The sequence below is a fragment of the Callorhinus ursinus genome, unplaced genomic scaffold (genome assembly GCF_003265705.2).
Source record: "Callorhinus ursinus isolate GAN/ISIS: 27379988/994484 unplaced genomic scaffold, GSC_fseal_2.0 scaffold54, whole genome shotgun sequence".
Classification (NCBI taxonomy): domain Eukaryota; kingdom Metazoa; phylum Chordata; class Mammalia; order Carnivora; family Otariidae; genus Callorhinus; species Callorhinus ursinus.
This window is the reverse complement of record NW_027397116.1, coordinates 16,913,063-16,930,217: the sequence shown is the minus strand read 5'-3', so window position 1 is coordinate 16,930,217 and position 17,155 is coordinate 16,913,063. Positions and strand designations below refer to the sequence as shown.

The window sequence follows — 17,155 nt, the reverse complement described above, 5'->3', positions numbered from 1 at the left end:
ATATATTATTTATATAGAAATATAAAAATTATGAAAAATAATATTACAACCAAAGTTAAAGTATTATGCACAATAGATATTTCAATGCATAGTAGTATGGAATATATATATATATGTATAAGTATGTGTGTGTATAATACACATATAATTGCCAAATTAAAAAGAAAAAGACAATCCCATGACAATGTGTGTAAAATATATAAACAGTCAATTCAGAAAAAAAGGATGCTTAAAAACAAGTAAGTATTTAAAAGTATTCTCATCCTCATAATTTGCCCGGTTAAATATACACATACCTATATGTATATAATTTGTAATGTCATTTTCGGCTATTGCATTGGGGAAAATTAAAAGACATGAAAAAAATCATATGTTCCTGAAGACACACAACAATAAGTAATTAATCTAAATATGAAATAAAAGCGGTAAGATATGTCTTATCTGTATTGTTTCTCAATCTCCATGGTATAAATATGCTCAGAATGGCGTAATTCAGTGTAGCAACATAACACCACTGAACATGGAGTTGGGAGAGATGTGTAGTAACAAACCATTACATAGAATTTTTCTGTGCACATACTGTAAATATGAAAAAAAAAAAACCTCCAGGATCACAGTTAATAGCTAAATGCAATACAAAAAATAAAGAACTGATGAGTTTAGGACATTAAATTATATAATTAGGACATTATTACCTTTCCTTCTAATATAAACATTTAATTGTAAGATTATATAATTCAATGTTTTAAATTGTTGTGTTTAATAATTGTTCGCAAAATTTCTGAAATGTCTACAACTGACTTTTATGAGTTGTTAGGGGCCCACTCCAACATACCACTAGATGTAAGGTTATCACTACAAAGTTTTCTGTGAATGTAAGATATTAGAAATAAATCACTTAAAAATAATTGGAGATCAGATGACAATTAATAAGACAGATGCTATGAAGTAGTATAAATTATCTATCTTGAATAAATTCATCACTTCAATGCCCACTTTTTAGTATAGATGTGAATATTGCGACACCAGACTAGTACAAAGAACTTTCTCACTGAGATTGACTGTTTTTCAATTATTTTCTTGGAGTCAGAGAAAGAAATTAATTAAGTTATTATACTTACTGAAGACAATTATGATATGGTTTCACTCATTTGTGGAACACAAGGGATAGTATGGAGGACCACAGGGGAAGGGAGGGAAAACTGAATGGGAAGAAATCAGAGAGGGAGACAAACCACGAGAGACTCTGGACTCTGGGAAACAAACTGAGGGTTACAGAAAGGAGGAGGGTGGGGGATGGGGCAACAGGGTGATGGGCATTAAGGAGGGCACGTGTTGCGATGAGCACACAACTAATGAATCATTGAACACTACATCAAAAACTAATGATGTACTGTATGTTGGCTAACTGAACATAATAATAATAAAAAAACTTTCAAAGTGCGCAACGCAGGAACAAATACTTTACAGAACAGAATCCAGCCACTAGTGAATTAAACTCCATTTTACTACCTCAAATATTAAAAATCTACCAATTGCGTCAGAAATCTAGCAGTGATAAATAGATTTCAATTAGAATCACTCCTTAAGTTATGGATCCAGGATTGATTCAAATATTCAAAATTATATGGCACAGTTACCAGAGTATGCCATTATCAGTCTCTTATTATGAGGTTTCCTACTAAAATGTAAAACCAAAAACAAAACCAAAAAAGTGAGAGCTGTAACCTAACCTATGACTTAAGGTATGAATTACAGATTAATGATTGAAAACTAGAGCAATCAATAATTTTATTAGCAATATACATTTATTTATTTACTTTTAATGGTATCTTCAACTAGTGATCACACTGTTTGCACAATCTTTATATCTTACAAGTTTGAGAATATCTTCTCTGGTGTCATGTTTTTTGAATTCTTATGCAAGTTTGTTATTCATCATCACCTACTTACGTAGGTTCTGGTTCCCAAAACTGATGCCAATATCTAGTGGCTAAATATAATATACACATAACAAACATGCAGTGCAAACTTTTATGGTGGGATATCCTAAGGAATATGGTTATAAAGATACCCTTATACAATTCTTCAGCCATTAGCGCATAGTGGGATTTGAGTGAGTCCCAAACTTTTACTAATTTGAGTTGATCAGTACCAAATCTAAGAAATCATCATTGATTCTTCTCTTTCTTGCACAACCCATGTGCCCCCCATCAAGAAGGCTGCTTTCATATATCCAAAGCATGTCCAAATCTAACCACTTCTTAATATGCCCAGTACTATTCCAGGCATGATCATCTTTTGTCTTTTTCAGGAGCTTTCCTGGCTCTACTTTCTTTTTCTTTTACCATCATCATCCCCTACCTGGATCCCAGACACAATCACAACTATCCAAGGGCAGCCCATCATAAATATAATGAAATAATAATAGTTTCTCGTCACCTAACAGGCCTTCTGTGATTGGTCGCTCAACTGCCTATCTGCATACTACTTTTCATTTCTGCTCCTTCTCATCCAGTACATCCAGAATAACTGTTTTCTGCCCTTCAAATGCTCCCGTCTTTTCTCCCCTTATGCCTTTTAGTTGTTGCCACTGAGTGAAATGATGTCTTCTACAACATATTTAAGAGTCTGCTGCCTTATCATTCATGTCTCAGCTTAATGTTTAATAAGTGTTTGCTTTATAAATGTACCTGGTTGGCTGTACAGATTCAACTGATGAATAACAATTGCTTAGTACACATTTTAGGATCCTTATCTTTACACCCGTTCTGACAGAGCTGGACAGATGATTACAATCCAGAATGGGAGTATTAGTACCAATAGTCATAATTACCTTGGGAGTTGTAAAATTTAAATGGGAAAACATATAAAATTACAATAAAAGAATAAGCATCAATAATTGTCTCTTTCCCCTTTAAACCTCCTCTCAGATACTGTACAGAAGATGAAATAATGCTGAGGTTGTTAGAATTCAGAAATGTATCCTCACTTTCATATATAAGTTTTGGAATGTGTCCACGATAAAGAGGACTAAATGTTCAGACTTGTGATCATACCAACTAACACTCCTTCTTGCCCTAGTCCTGAATCAAGGTGAAGAAAGTGTAAAATGGAAACATTTCTTAATTAAATTAATGAAGACACTTGTGAAACTTTGTGTGCATATTTATTAAGCACCTACTATGTTCCAGGCACAATTCTAGGTGAAAAAAATGCTAAATAGAGTATAAGTGGCATGATTACTGATTAATAACTTCAAATTTTGTATCTCAAAATCTCTGGAGGTATTCATAAAAGTGATAAAAATCAAAGTGTTATTCAATGAGATTCTGGTTGTAAACGTACTATACAAAAAGCATGAAACCTAAATAAAACAAAAGAGCTATGTCAGCCTGCAATCCATTAAAATGATCTAGTTTTATTAAAGGTGTGTCTCTTTGTATGTAATAGAGGTTATCCTGGGTTGCACACAGCATTTCTTTCTGCGAAATCACTATGGAAACTGCCACAATAGATTATAAACTCCATGACCCTCCATTATAACACTTTTATTTTGTGTGTAGAGTTTTCTCTTTCTTGCAAACCTTTCAATGCAGCATTATCAGGAAGAATTCACATATCCCTATAAACCTATTAAAGAAAATAATTAAAGTAAGTTCAATTTTAGAGGAAAAAAAAGCCTTTGAACTCTGTGGCTGATTAAATTCTGGACAATTTTCTTTCCATTTTGAGTTTTAAAGACATGGGTTATTTTTCTTTGAAATTCTGGCTCTTTTTGAGAACAACCCATAAAATTTTTTCCTTGGCCAAAGGTGTCATCCATGAGTGAATGAATGAGAGTTAAGGAGTACACAGAACAAGGCAGTACAACACCAGTAAACAATTGACTTAGGTCATGACTTTGTAATGGAGGATTATTAATTAGCAATATAAGCAAAGTTTTTGTATATTATTTTCCATTAAAATTTTTTAACAAACCATCCAATTAGAGTTTAAGTAGAGAATGATTGCCTGAACCACTTTCTCTAACTTGAAAATCAGATAAATTCAAAAGCAGTATTTCTATTCCATGCATGCTTTATATTCTAAATTGTATGTATAATATAATCTTTCTTAAAATGTCAGTTGGTTTTGAAGTCACTATTGCTCCATCTCACATTTTCAGCTTTCCTTTGTGTGTGTGTGTGTGTGTTTTAAATGAGATTTTTTTTTATAGAAATGTGGTATTTCTGTAGTTTAACATTTTTACGGTTTATATTCCATCATCTTAAACTCTGACATTAGTCACTATTTTAAGATTGTATGTTGATAAATTTCCAAATGTAAATCTTTAAATTGATAATTCAATGTCAGTAAACTGTGATATGTTAAGTATCTTTATGAGCCAAATGATAGATATGGGAAAATTCATATCTGATAAATTTTAAAACCTGTTCTCTTAATCATGGTACATTACCATACTTTAGACAGACCTTATTTTCTGCACTGAATTAAAATAATTAAATAATTATCACCCCCCCAACAAAGGATATTTTTAATGGGAACATAATGTCTGGATTGAAGACAGACATACAGATCAGTCCCTACATGTCCATTGCTAGTGGATCCTGACATCTGTATTTTGGGAAATGCGTGTAAATTAATACCCAAATTACAATATTTTAAGATATCATAATAACTTGGGAATTTATGGCTTAATTTTCAGTTAATGTAATAGCTCTATTGGTGCTCCAACTGTAATAGAATTTATATAACCCTAATCTACATAGGTTATTCTTGTTAAAAGGAGACCACATACTTCACCTCAGATAATCTCCCTTAAGCAGACTGAAATTTTCATGATATTTAACACTTTCTAAGGGACTAGTCCAACTGGGAATTTTATGAATTTTTCTATATATCCTTTTTTTAAAGACTTGTATTTTACAGAAAAAAATCAATATTTATCATGCTTGTCAAAATAAGGACTAAATATAAAACTCAGAATAAAATATGAAACAATATTCAAAAGAGTACATAACATTTTGTCACTCGTAGTGGTGGCTTTGTTGGAAGTGACTGTAAATTCAACCTAGCACATCACTGAAATATAGCTAATGTATTAAAAGTGTTCTAATTTTCTCAATTAGAGTGGATTACTTTCTTAATTTTGGAGTTGGGCAATGTCAACTAATGTGTTATAGGAACACATTTGCGGTTATCTTGGCAAATAGGAGATGGTGTGATTTAATTACAGCTCATTGTTTTTATCTTCATGTTAATAAACAAATATTTTATTTAAAAATCATTGATACCAAGCAACAAATAACTGAATAATATACATACTTACATCTTCCTTTGAAAATTCATAAATGAGTTTTAACAAGAAAAAGAAACCTATAATAGACATGAACGTATGTGGTTGTATATGTTATAAGGGCGGTTTTAAACCAATACTGTCTCTAGCTAACAAGAAACCAATAGGAAGAATAGCACCTCCAGTTGATACTCTATGATTGATTTCTGAGTGATTTAACTTTTCAGCAAAATCTCTGATTTCTGCCTCTACTGATCGTTATTTGTTTAGTCATGATTTTTTTATTGCCTTATTACCCTTGTATGGCAAACAGCAAATAATAAAAATTTGCTGACTAAATAAATACATTGTACTCAGTACCTGTTGCAAGTAATTAAACTCGTATCAAGATTCTCCTACATGCTGCAACTAATAATAACAAGTGACATTATAACATTATCGACCATTGAAGGAAAGCATCATTCACATAATTTACATATCTTCAATGAAGGTAAATTGAAATTTTATCGAAAGAGATTTTAGAGATTTCCAGTATGTGCCTTCTATATGTGCCTCTATGCTTAGCCTTTACCCTAGCAGAGCCAGGTATGGCCTGCCCTGTTTTCCAGATGACTCTGAACTCTGTGTCCAGAGCTGATCAAACCCAGGGGTGGAACACAGAGCCAAAGCAGGCCAACTGGATTCCTGGAAATGAGATTTTGGAATTGGGATATAAAAAACTTAGTTGTCTGTGAGGAACCAGAAAAGTAGGTAGACCAAGGAGCTAAGGCTGCCATCTAGGGAAAGAAATATGACTAATCATCTGATAGCAGATGAGGGAGTGGAGCCTGAAGTCTTCAGAGAGAAGATGAAACACGGCAGAGAAGCAGAGCATCTAGCTCACGTGGCCCCAGGCAGAAGAGAGACAGAGATAATGAGTTTTCAGTTCCCAGAAGGCCCCACCAATACTTCTGCTTTTAAATTTGGGGAAATTCTAATACATTTTTTGGATAATCTCCCCCTTTTTAGTGTTAATGCATGATTATTTTTTCTTTTAAATAAAGTGAACCAAATTAAATATACACAGTTAGAAAAATGCAATGTGAACAGATTTTTCAATAAATCATCTTGGTTAAGTTAAATTGTCTAACTCAAGGTAAGATCTGAACACTGTGAAAATAGAACTGTACTGAATTCTGCTGCATCAGGCTTTTTCAGTGCAGTGCTGAAAACCATGCACTTTTACAATCTCGGTGCATTTGGAATTTTTCAGAGCATAGTCACTTTTCTTTTGGCAAGAATACAAGGTAAAGGCTTCCCCAGGGTAACTTACTCTTGGAATGTGCTGCATTCATTGTCAAAAGATACTGAGATCTGTGAATATAATGTCATCAACACTAGTCTTATCCTAATTCCTCATCTACCCTTGGTAAACAGCCTAAACTCCTGCAACACTGGATATTCTTGTACCCTTCTCCAGTCACCTGACAGAAGTCACATTAGAAATCAAATGTGTATTTTTTTATTTCCACTCATGTTCCCTCCCAAGCATTTTTAAAAAACTTAATACCATAGGAAGCCAGAATCACAGTTTTATATAAAATATGAAATACTACTTGATTGAAGCAAAATATATTCTATTTTGTCGTACTTAAAGTGGTTTTCAGTGTTCCTGCTGTTCGTAAGGCCTCCCTTCGAAGAGGACCACTCCCCATCTTTGGTCCCTGAGCGCGTAGCCGATCACTAAGAGGGTAAACCGTAACTTAGCTAACTATGCAGGAGACACCCACATCATGCACCAGCACACTGTTGAAGTCAGGAATATATTGCTTTCATCGCAACCATAAGTCTGAGGAAATTGCTTTAAAGCTCTGTTTCCTGATTTGATTACCCCAAATTTCACACTGCTGTGCACAAGTATCTGGAGAACAACTGTATGCATTTATCATCACCATTTAAAAACTATTAGGTATCTTTGAAACATTTGACCCCTTTCACTGAAAAATGCTACGCAAGGTATGGCCCAGGGCAATGATGTGCTGATATATAATAATTTTGCAGAAATTCATGGTGAAAAACAGTATCCAACTTTGAGGAACACAGATTTATTCTTCTTTCCATTCTCACAGCCTCTGCATCTGTGTAAGACTTCATCGATTGAAGTGTGCAAATGTACAACACTATTTTAAGCATTTTAGAAATTCCAAACTGGGGGGTGTGGGGGGGAGCAACTTCACAGACCCAATGTTAAACGTTTGGTTAGGACAGAACAGGGATTTGTAAGGAAGCAGTTGCTAGTGAGGTCCCTGCCAGCAATGCTAAAAATGTGGGCTTAAAAAAGACCAATGGGAGTCACTGAGGAATATTCAGAAGAATTTACTTTTCAATTATGCTTTCCTTTATAATTTTAATAAAATCTAATAATGATTAGGTTATCTTTCTGAGTCCAAGTTTTCCTTGCTTCGGCTTTTTCTTTCTGCCAATGACTGGAAAGGAATACATCTGTTTATTAAAACAACACAACTTAACAATCATAGCTTCTTCCAGGCCAAGACCAGGAGAAGCAGGCAATGGGGTCTGAGAGGAGCCAATTCAAATTCAAATCACCAAATTCCCATGCCTTGGAGTCCCTAAGGATCAGGGCAAAAGATTTTTAAGCTTTACAGCTTTTTTGGAGGGCCCCAGAATGCATATATTCATATCACCAAAGACCATAACAGCTCGTGATTTTGCAATATCCAGGGAAAATGGCCAGTATATGCAAGTAACAGGTGCATTCCCTTTGAATCTAATAGATAACAACAGCATTCCAGAAATCTCTACTATTAATATATGATGTGAATAAAACAAGGCCCTCTCTCTTTAAATGTGTGTGTGTGCGTGTGTGTGTGTACATAAAAACACAAATAAGCCTAGCTGTATATATGTTAGGAGGTAATAAATTTTTCTTTATAAAAATTCCTCATATAGAGGAAAAAAGAAGATAAAGGAATAGATTATGTTGGGCTGTTTTTAGACATCATTGCTAGTGAAAACTTTAAGGAGGACTCTGTGCAGGTGTGAGTAGGAGTGAGCATGTGAGATATGCACATTTGGAGGAAGAGTGATCTAGAACAAAAACCTTAAAATAAACAGGAATCATTCAAGGAAGTTTCTATGCAAATTATTTCCAGCGAACTGTTAAGAAATACTTTTTCCAGATCTAGGGGAAAAAAAAAACAAATTTGAGGTCTTGGGGCCCATCATCTGAGCCTTAATGGCAGTGGAAATAGCATGGAAATAATTGCTTTTCTTTCAAAATGGAAAAAAAAAACACAATTATTTCAATCATTTTTATTACTTTTGGGATAGCATAAGCAATAAAAGGGAAGTTTGAATTTTGAAAAAAGGGGCATTTGAGTGTAATCTCATGTTGATCTTGTAATGATTTTTTACTGAGAAAAAATTTTTTAAATGTATCAGTTGCCCTTGAGTACAATGAAAATGTTCTTAATTTACATGTGGAAATACCAGTCTTTTTTTCTCATTTGTTTGATCTGATATTCCATATATATTAGTTTACTAGAGTTGCCATAACCAAGTACCACATACTGAGTGGTTTAAACAATAAAAATGTATTCACTCTCAATTCTGGAAGCCAGAAGTTCAAGGTCAATATATAGATAGGGTTGGTTTCTTCTAAGGATCTCTCTCCTTGGCTTATAGATGGTCTCGTCTTTTCCCCATGTCTCACACAAGCTTCCCTCTGTGAGCTCCTGTGTCCAAATCTCTTCCTGTGAGGACACCAGGCATATTGCTGTAGGGTCCACCCCAATGACCGCATTTAATCTTAATTATCTCTTTAAAGACCTAAACTCCAAATATAGTCACATTCTGAAGTATCAGGGCTTAGGATTTCATCCTATAAACTTGAGGTGGGGGGGGCTACAATTCAGCCAATAACACCATAGTTATTTTTTCCCATAGTGCATTTTCATCTGCAAATTCAAAATTTTTTAGGTCTAGAAAATATTCTCAAATTATATAAGAATATCAACTTCAATAGTTCTAATACACATTTTTATATTATTATGTAGATGCTTGTTTTCTTCCCTGTCCTTTGAAATCTGAACTATTCACTGGAATAGAAAATATCCTGTAATGGTTTTGTGTTATCAGTATTATTTAATCCATGACAGTGACCCCTGTGTGTGTTCTGTCTTATACAGATTTTTATGCATGCACACATGAATACACATGTGTATAAAATGCTTCTAAGCTGTACTAGACAACAAAAAGGGTAAAGAAAAATATTCATATTTCATGAACAGATTGCAAAGTATTGTTCTGTTCTCAGTCCTGGTGTGCTCTTCAAAATCTCATTCTCTCCCAGTAGTGTAGATGGTATATATGAAAGAGACTTCGTATCAGTGAAATTGTGTTCCACCATTTCAAGAAGAAAACAAGCAGGATTTCTTTTTAACTATCTTCTATTTAGACGCTGATTCCCTTTACCTAGAAAACCTTCTTTCTAATTAAAACTCTAAAAGAAACCAGAAGGGAAATCATGATCATGGTAGGAAACATGAAAAGAGAACCATGCAGGGCAGGGGTCAATTTTAATCACCTATCTTAGTGACTTATTTCTTGTAGTCACGGGTCCCTGGGTAAAACTGTCTCTCACTCTCTCCCTCTGAACATTTCACCTACCCCTGTATTTGAGCTTTGCCTATATTGTGTTTTGTACGGGTCAGATTACATGCTTTAAAATTATATTATCAGCAAAAAGCATTATGTGATAAAGTCTTTGAATTATCTTACCTTCCCGGGCTCAGTTATTTTGTCAAAATACTTACAGAATTGTTTTAGAAATAATTATCCAAATACTTTTAAGCTAAAATGGGGAAAAATAATTATTGGAAAAAAGGTGAAGAAATACAAGAAAAAGACAGCTGCTTGCAGGACAAGACAGGGAGACAAAATCTCTGGGTTGAAGATAAAATATGGGCTATTTTATCTCCAGCCTTTGCCCCAGGCGCTATCTGACAAGGTAGGGAAAGGTTATGGCAATCGGCAAGAGAAAGTCCCCAATTCTCCTTTCTCTTTCTACTTCATATTTCTTAAACGTTAAACCATGGAGATATTAGAACCCTACAGTGACTGAATTTCAGAAACTTGGAATGCTTGTGAAGTCTCTTCTTGTCAGGGGACAAATGCAGGGTCAGCAGGTTCGTGCTGCAAATTTTCGAGGGAAAGAAACCCAAATATTTTAGGCTATTAAAAATCTATCACTTTTTAACCTTTCACTTTTGGTGTAATTTGGTGAGACCCCCATGTAATCTGATCTGATTGCAACAAAGTGTAAAACTGTATTTTTCATCTCCCTTTGTTGTTAAAGAAGTTGTTACATGTTTGAGGGAGCCGGGAGGGAGCTGGGGCAGGGAGGAAGGGTGGGGTTGAGGCGTGGAGGGCTAGGTTTACCAGAGTCAGAGTCCTGTACTCTGTCCCACAACGCTCTTATCCACACTCACCCTCATTTCACTTCTCTCGCCTCCGCGCGAGAGAAAGCTGTTGTGCAGTGACCAGAGGTTACACGACTGTCTAACCACTTATTAATTTACGACTCTAGTCCTCAAATTGTCTTTCATACTTTTTCGTTCGCACATGGTCATTATTGTTTCAAGACCTAATGACGCTATAAAAAATATCTATGGCTTAACGAAGGGCACTATCTAAATGAAACTGTCGCAAACAACTATGGAATATTGTAATGTCAGAGCAGGCTCAGCAACTGAGGACCTGAGAATAGACACTGCATGCTTTTTGGTGTTTTATTATAAATGGACTCATTCTTTTGAGGCTTTGTAGCAGTTATTTCCAAGCCTAGTCTTTCCCCACGGTGAGATGAGAATCAGGCTGGGTGATTAATTGTTTTGTTTGGGTTGTTACAGACCTTCTCTAAGTCAGAAAAATGGATGTGATGACCTCAGGAAATTCTTCAGGTCTTACTGTCCTAGGAAACCAAATATACTGCAAGCAGCCAAACCTATAGCAAACTATTAGCATTGTAAATATACACATTTTCTATACACACTGTGTTCATGTTGTTTTATATAAGGAAACACTAGATTATTAGCTAATCTAATTTTCTCATAACATAAAATTTTCTATTTTGCTAGCATGCACATCTTAGATTCTTGCATTCAACAGTGTGGAAATACCAATGTGATATTTTTTCAAAAATAAAAAAGTCATATAATCATTTTTATACAACTAAATTCCATCCTTCATTTTTCTCCCAGAGGACAATAAACAGCGACACACTTACCTGATGCAGATCATACTGTTTGTTTACACCCAGCAGATGCTGACGTAGTTGTAAACTGGAAGGTAAGAGTTAAAATGCATCACAACATGTTAGAAATGTTGCTGAGGCCGTCCTGCTAAAATAAAATCTAATATTTTAGCGAACCGTATGTTACGTTCGAGTAAAATAAAAGTATGCTTAAACAAAGAAAAACATTTATTTACTTTATTTATTAAAGGGTTTAGGTAATTATTTTTAATAACCTTTGCCTGCCCATTGAGAATAAAGAGATGAATCTAGAACTCTCAGCACACATCTATAATGGTTCCCATCTTGTCCTGAGTTTTTTCCTGAGTTTTCTGCTTATCATTTTTCTTCATCTTTACGACAGCATTCTCCCACAAAGAGAAAAAAAACAATTTCAGGAATCATTTTGTCTTTTAACCTGGGAACAATGGGAAATTAGCCAGTGTAGCAGACCTCCCTCTCTCTGTCTCTCTGTCCCCCCACTAACGCTGCCCCGGCATGTATATTTGTCTATCTTTCTCTCTTTCACTGAATAAGCTCTAATGTCAAAGGGATTTCTCACCTACATTCTCCAAAATGTATGACAATATACATACAATATTTGAAATGCCTATAATGTACAATCTCAAAATACATGAAATGGGAATCTCTTTTCCAAAGCCAGAAACACATAGCAAAAGGAACTCCAGAACTAATGATGAGAATAAATATTAAAATCCCTTCAGTAGTTTGAAGCCAGACTTGAGCCCTGGTACCTGCCAGCAGGTGGGTGCCTGCAGACTGGTGCAGTGGTGTGGGAGATGGTTGGAGGAAACCTGGCTAAGATTTTGACTTGCCATTTTTGTTGGCCTGCCTGTAAGAAAAGATGGTAACAACAGCTCAAACTACTCAGTGAGCTTGTAAATACCAGTACAGACAGACAGCAGCTCCCAGGCACTTTCTCTTCCATCTAGAGCTCCTCCAAATACCGAGTCCTCAGCATTATCATTTACAAAAACAGTCTCCTCCAAATCCTTCCCATCCCGAAGACATTAAGTTGGAATACCCTCTTCTGAGACTTTCTCTTTCTTCTGGGATCTTTGTTCCTCAAGTACTGTTCGAACTCAGTCTTTTTTTTATGTCTGAAGATGGATTTTATTTTTTATAATTTATCTGTTTTTCCACCCAGTTATTCTTGACTACCTATAGCAGGCTAAATAATGCCCCCCTCCCCAAACAGAAATCTCCACATCCAAATCCCAAAACGAGTGACTGTGTTACCTTATATGGCAAAAATTACTTTGTGCATGTGATTATATTAAGGGTCTTGAGATGTGGGGATTGCCATGGATTATATGGTTGGATCACTATAATCGCTAGTGTCTTTATGAGGAGAAGGCAATGTGACCAGAGAAATAGTGACTGGGGTGGTGTAGCCAAAAATGAATTCAGCCACCAGGAGCCAGAAGAGGCAAGGAATGGAATCTTGCCTGCAGCCCTTCAGAAGGAACCAACCTGACTGACACCTTGACTTTCACAAAATCAGTGAACGTACTTTCGGACCTCTGCCCTCCAGAACCGTAGGAGGATATATCCGTATTGTTTTAAGCCACCAAGTCTCTGGCCATTTGTCATAGCAGAATTTTAAAACTAATATGCTATCCTTGGAGGTCTGTATGATTTTGGGGAAAGAGGAAAACCCTACCACACAAACTCATAATGCCAATTACCAATCACATCAAAGCAAGCACAGGATCCCCTACAGCAGAATAATAGGAGATGGGGGATAATGCCAGAGACCAAAAATTATCAGCAAATACACATGTCAGAAAGGTAGATCCCCATCTTTAGTGAAAGCCTGAGCAAACAAGTCTGAACATGATCAGGGAATTCTGGAGAAATTCTCGGAGGTTCCAGTTGGGTTATACACATGAAAATTTAGTAGAAACTCAGAAAACCAAATGGTACCATAACAGTCAAGTCCTTGAGAGTGAAAAGAGATCTAGCGAACATATGTTCTCAGAAGGGCAGGGGCTTACTCTGAAGAAAAGATAATGCAAATTTATTTGAGCACTAGTGAAAGGAAAGGAACGGATCTAATGGAAGGGTTCGGTGTAGATTTATGAGGAAAACAGAACATGTGTCTAAGATGGAAGATACAGAAATGGCTCACTGAGAAGACAAAGCACAGCCAGACAAAACTAAACCTTTGATGCCAGAAAAAAAAAATTCACGTCTTTATGAATGGACAAAACTGAAGATTACTCTAAAATAATATACAGTTGTTACAAGAAATGAAAAGATGAAAATAAAGTGAATAAGGTCTAAAGGACAATAAAATGACAAAAAATCTTTGAAAAGTTTAACCTAACACTTTATTTGAAACTTTAAAATAGACAATGTATTTATTTATTTATTTTTTAAGATTTATTTATTTGACAGAGAGAGACACAGCAAGAGAGGGAACACAAGCAGGGAGAGTGGGAGAGGGAGAAGAAGACTCCCGGATGAGCAGGGAGCCGGATGAGGAGCTTGATCCCAGGACCCTGGGATCATGACCTGAGCTGAAGGGACACGCTTAACCAACTGAGCTACCCAGGCGCCCCTAGACAACTTATTTAGAATAAAAAAACAGTAAGGAAAAATTTCAAAAATAATATTTAGAAAAAAACAGAATATGAAATAAGACCTAACCAAATTTATAAATTGTAAATATATATTAAATTTTAAAATATGTAAATACTATAAATAAAATAAATATATATAAATTATATATTTTATATAGATATAATATAATTGGGTTCCAAAGAAAAAAAAGCAGAAGACACTTGACTGAAAATAATACCATCCATCCCACCCTACATCTGCCAACATGTTACTTTTTACGAATTTATTACCCCAGCCCAAATTGTTTAGAATTCCTTACTAACTGAAGCTTCCAATTTTTTTTCCTGTCAATTCCTCACAGATTTATTGTCTCTTTGTCTAAAAAATATAAAAACTGCCAGACTTGATCATTTCTTTAGATCTCCATTCCATTATTGGGCCTTCATGCACAGGTAATAAAACTGTTTTTTTCTCCTGTTAATCCATTTCATGTAAATTTAATTCTTAGTCTACCTTTAAAAACTTGAGGGTAGAGAAGAGGTTTTCCTCTCCTTCAATAACAATATTTATATACTCAATACTTTAAGATCATCAAAAAGAAAAACATGAGACAGCCTTTATTCAGTTATGTTAATTTCAAGTTTAAGGCCACGGGAAAATAGTTACAGAGATGAACAGAGTCAGGGATTATTTCTGCCCTTCATATTTCCAAGAATACCTATCAGGGAATAAGTTCCGCTCACTAAAAAATGAATAAAAAATGTTTGGCATGATATCTGAGAGTAAAAATGAATATTTTATATACAGAACTAATATTTTTAAATGTGGATAAACTTTACAAAATAATAGATATAATTTTTGCCTTGACAATATAGAAATAATACAATTAAAATATTGGAGAAGGTGAAGATTAATAAGCATACTTAAGATTAGAAAGTTCCACCATGACTGAGTGGCTCAGTCAGTTAAGCATCTGCCTTCAGCTCAGGTCATGATCCCCGGGTCCTGGGATCGAATCCCACGTTGGGCTCCTTGCTCATCAGGGAGCCTGCTTCTCCTTCTGCCTCTGCCTGCCACTTTCCCTGCTTACACTCTCTCTCTCTTTCTGTCAAATAAATAAAATCTTAAAAAAAAAAAGTTACACCCTAAGATAATACCAGATTGTTGTTGTATGAAAAAGAAGGAAGGAGGGAATGATAACTTCAGTATTGTTCTTGACAGGGAATCAAAAGTCAGTATCTAAAGAAAGAAGGAACCATAGCATTTTAAATGATATTAGTAAACAAGTAAGCTAGAAAATATTTATTATAAATCCTCATAGATGTTAAAATATAACAAGATGACAAAAGAAAGTGGACCATATAGTGGAAAAATTTCACAGAGTGAACATAACGAAAACTTACTCACAGTGAAGTGCTAATATTTGTGTCATTGAAATCTCTGTCTCCAGGAGGAATCTGTGGAACATTGATAAATGTAATAATAAAAATTGCAGAAATTAGACCAAATATCTTGGGTATATTAGTAAGTATATATGAGCTTAACTCACATATTAAAAAAAAATAATAATCTGCCCTCACAAAGAACAGGTCCAACTCCATATTCCATCAAAAAGACCTCAGGATTGGGGCCCCTGAGTGGCTTGGTTGGTTAAGTGTCTTGACTCTTGATTTCGTCTCAGGTCATGATCTCAGGGTCGTGAAACTGAGCCCCACATGGGGCTCTGCACTCAGCAGGGAGTCTGTTGGAGATTCTCTCTCTCCCTCTCCCTCTCCTTCCACCCCACTTGCACTCATGTGCTCTGTCTCTAAAATAAATAAATAAATCTAAAAAAAAAAGACTACAGGATCAAACTGATTTCAAAATAATAAAATAAAAGATGACTGCATTTATACTAGGCAGATACAAATATTTTTAAAAAATCAAGGTTAAAATATTGTTGAGAGGGCGCCTGGGTGGCTCAGTTGGTTAAGCGACTGCCTTCGGCTCAGGTCATGATCCTGGAGTCCCGGGATCGAGTCCCACATCGGGCTCCCTGCTCAGCAGGGAGTCTGCTTCTCCCTCTGACCCTTTCCCCTCTCATGCTCTCTCTCTATCTCATTCTCTCTCTCAAATAAATAAATAAAATCTTTAAAAAAAATATTGTTGAGATTAAAGATCAAATACCAATCAAAAAATGTGATAAAGAACTTTATAATTCTAAATATTATAACAGTGAATATTAGGTATGGATATAAAATACAAAGTGTTTTAATTTACATGCACCAAATAATAAAGTGGCTATTTTTGTAAATTTGACAGTAGAGAATGCAAAAAAAAAAAAGATACAAATACAGATTTTGGTAATAAGAGACCTTAGAAAAATCTTCCCCATATTTGGATACATCACTGGACCAAACAAACAAACAAACAAACAAACAGAAGGCTGATTACTAAACAAACAATAAAAAGAAATAAGGTAGATCTTCTACAAATGTGTGTAAAAATTATATCTCCAAAATAAAGAGTGCACCTTATTTTTAGAAGAATGTGTTACAATGATGAAAACTTTCCATACAAGAAGTCACAAAGAAAATATTAATAAATTCCAAAATACTATTAATAACAAGTATATTCTCTAGTTATGAAGGAGGGAGAGAAATCTCAAACTATACAAGCACAAAAGCAAGAAAATAATATAAATGTTATAAGATCAGACTTTCAGGTAATAAATTAAAAAAAGAAAATTATCAATAAACATGAAACTCTTGGGTAAATAGAGAAATGCAAAATAAATCTATAGGACTTCTAGAAAATAATTATAAGGCAAACATAAACTATCAGAATCTGTTATTAACAGCTAAAGAGGTATTTTGAGAAAATTTATTTCATTAAATACTTATATCAAAATACTAAAGGAACTAAACATCTAATTTTTATATGTTTTTAGCCTTATTGACATATCATTGACAAATAAAATTGTATATTTAAGGGTGTAC

The 17,155-nt window shown here is 34.8% G+C and overlaps 1 long non-coding RNA gene across 1 annotated transcript in view; it reads right to left on the bottom strand.

Moving 5' to 3' along the window:
* Positions 1–11,643, bottom strand: part of LOC141371027 (uncharacterized) — a 112,516-nt gene extending 100,873 nt beyond the window's left edge. The window contains exon 1 of the long non-coding RNA XR_012375629.1: positions 11,586–11,643. This is a non-coding gene — a long non-coding RNA (uncharacterized lncRNA). The remainder of the gene's footprint in view (positions 1–11,585) is intronic.
* Between the last annotated feature and the right edge of the window lie 5,512 nt (positions 11,644–17,155).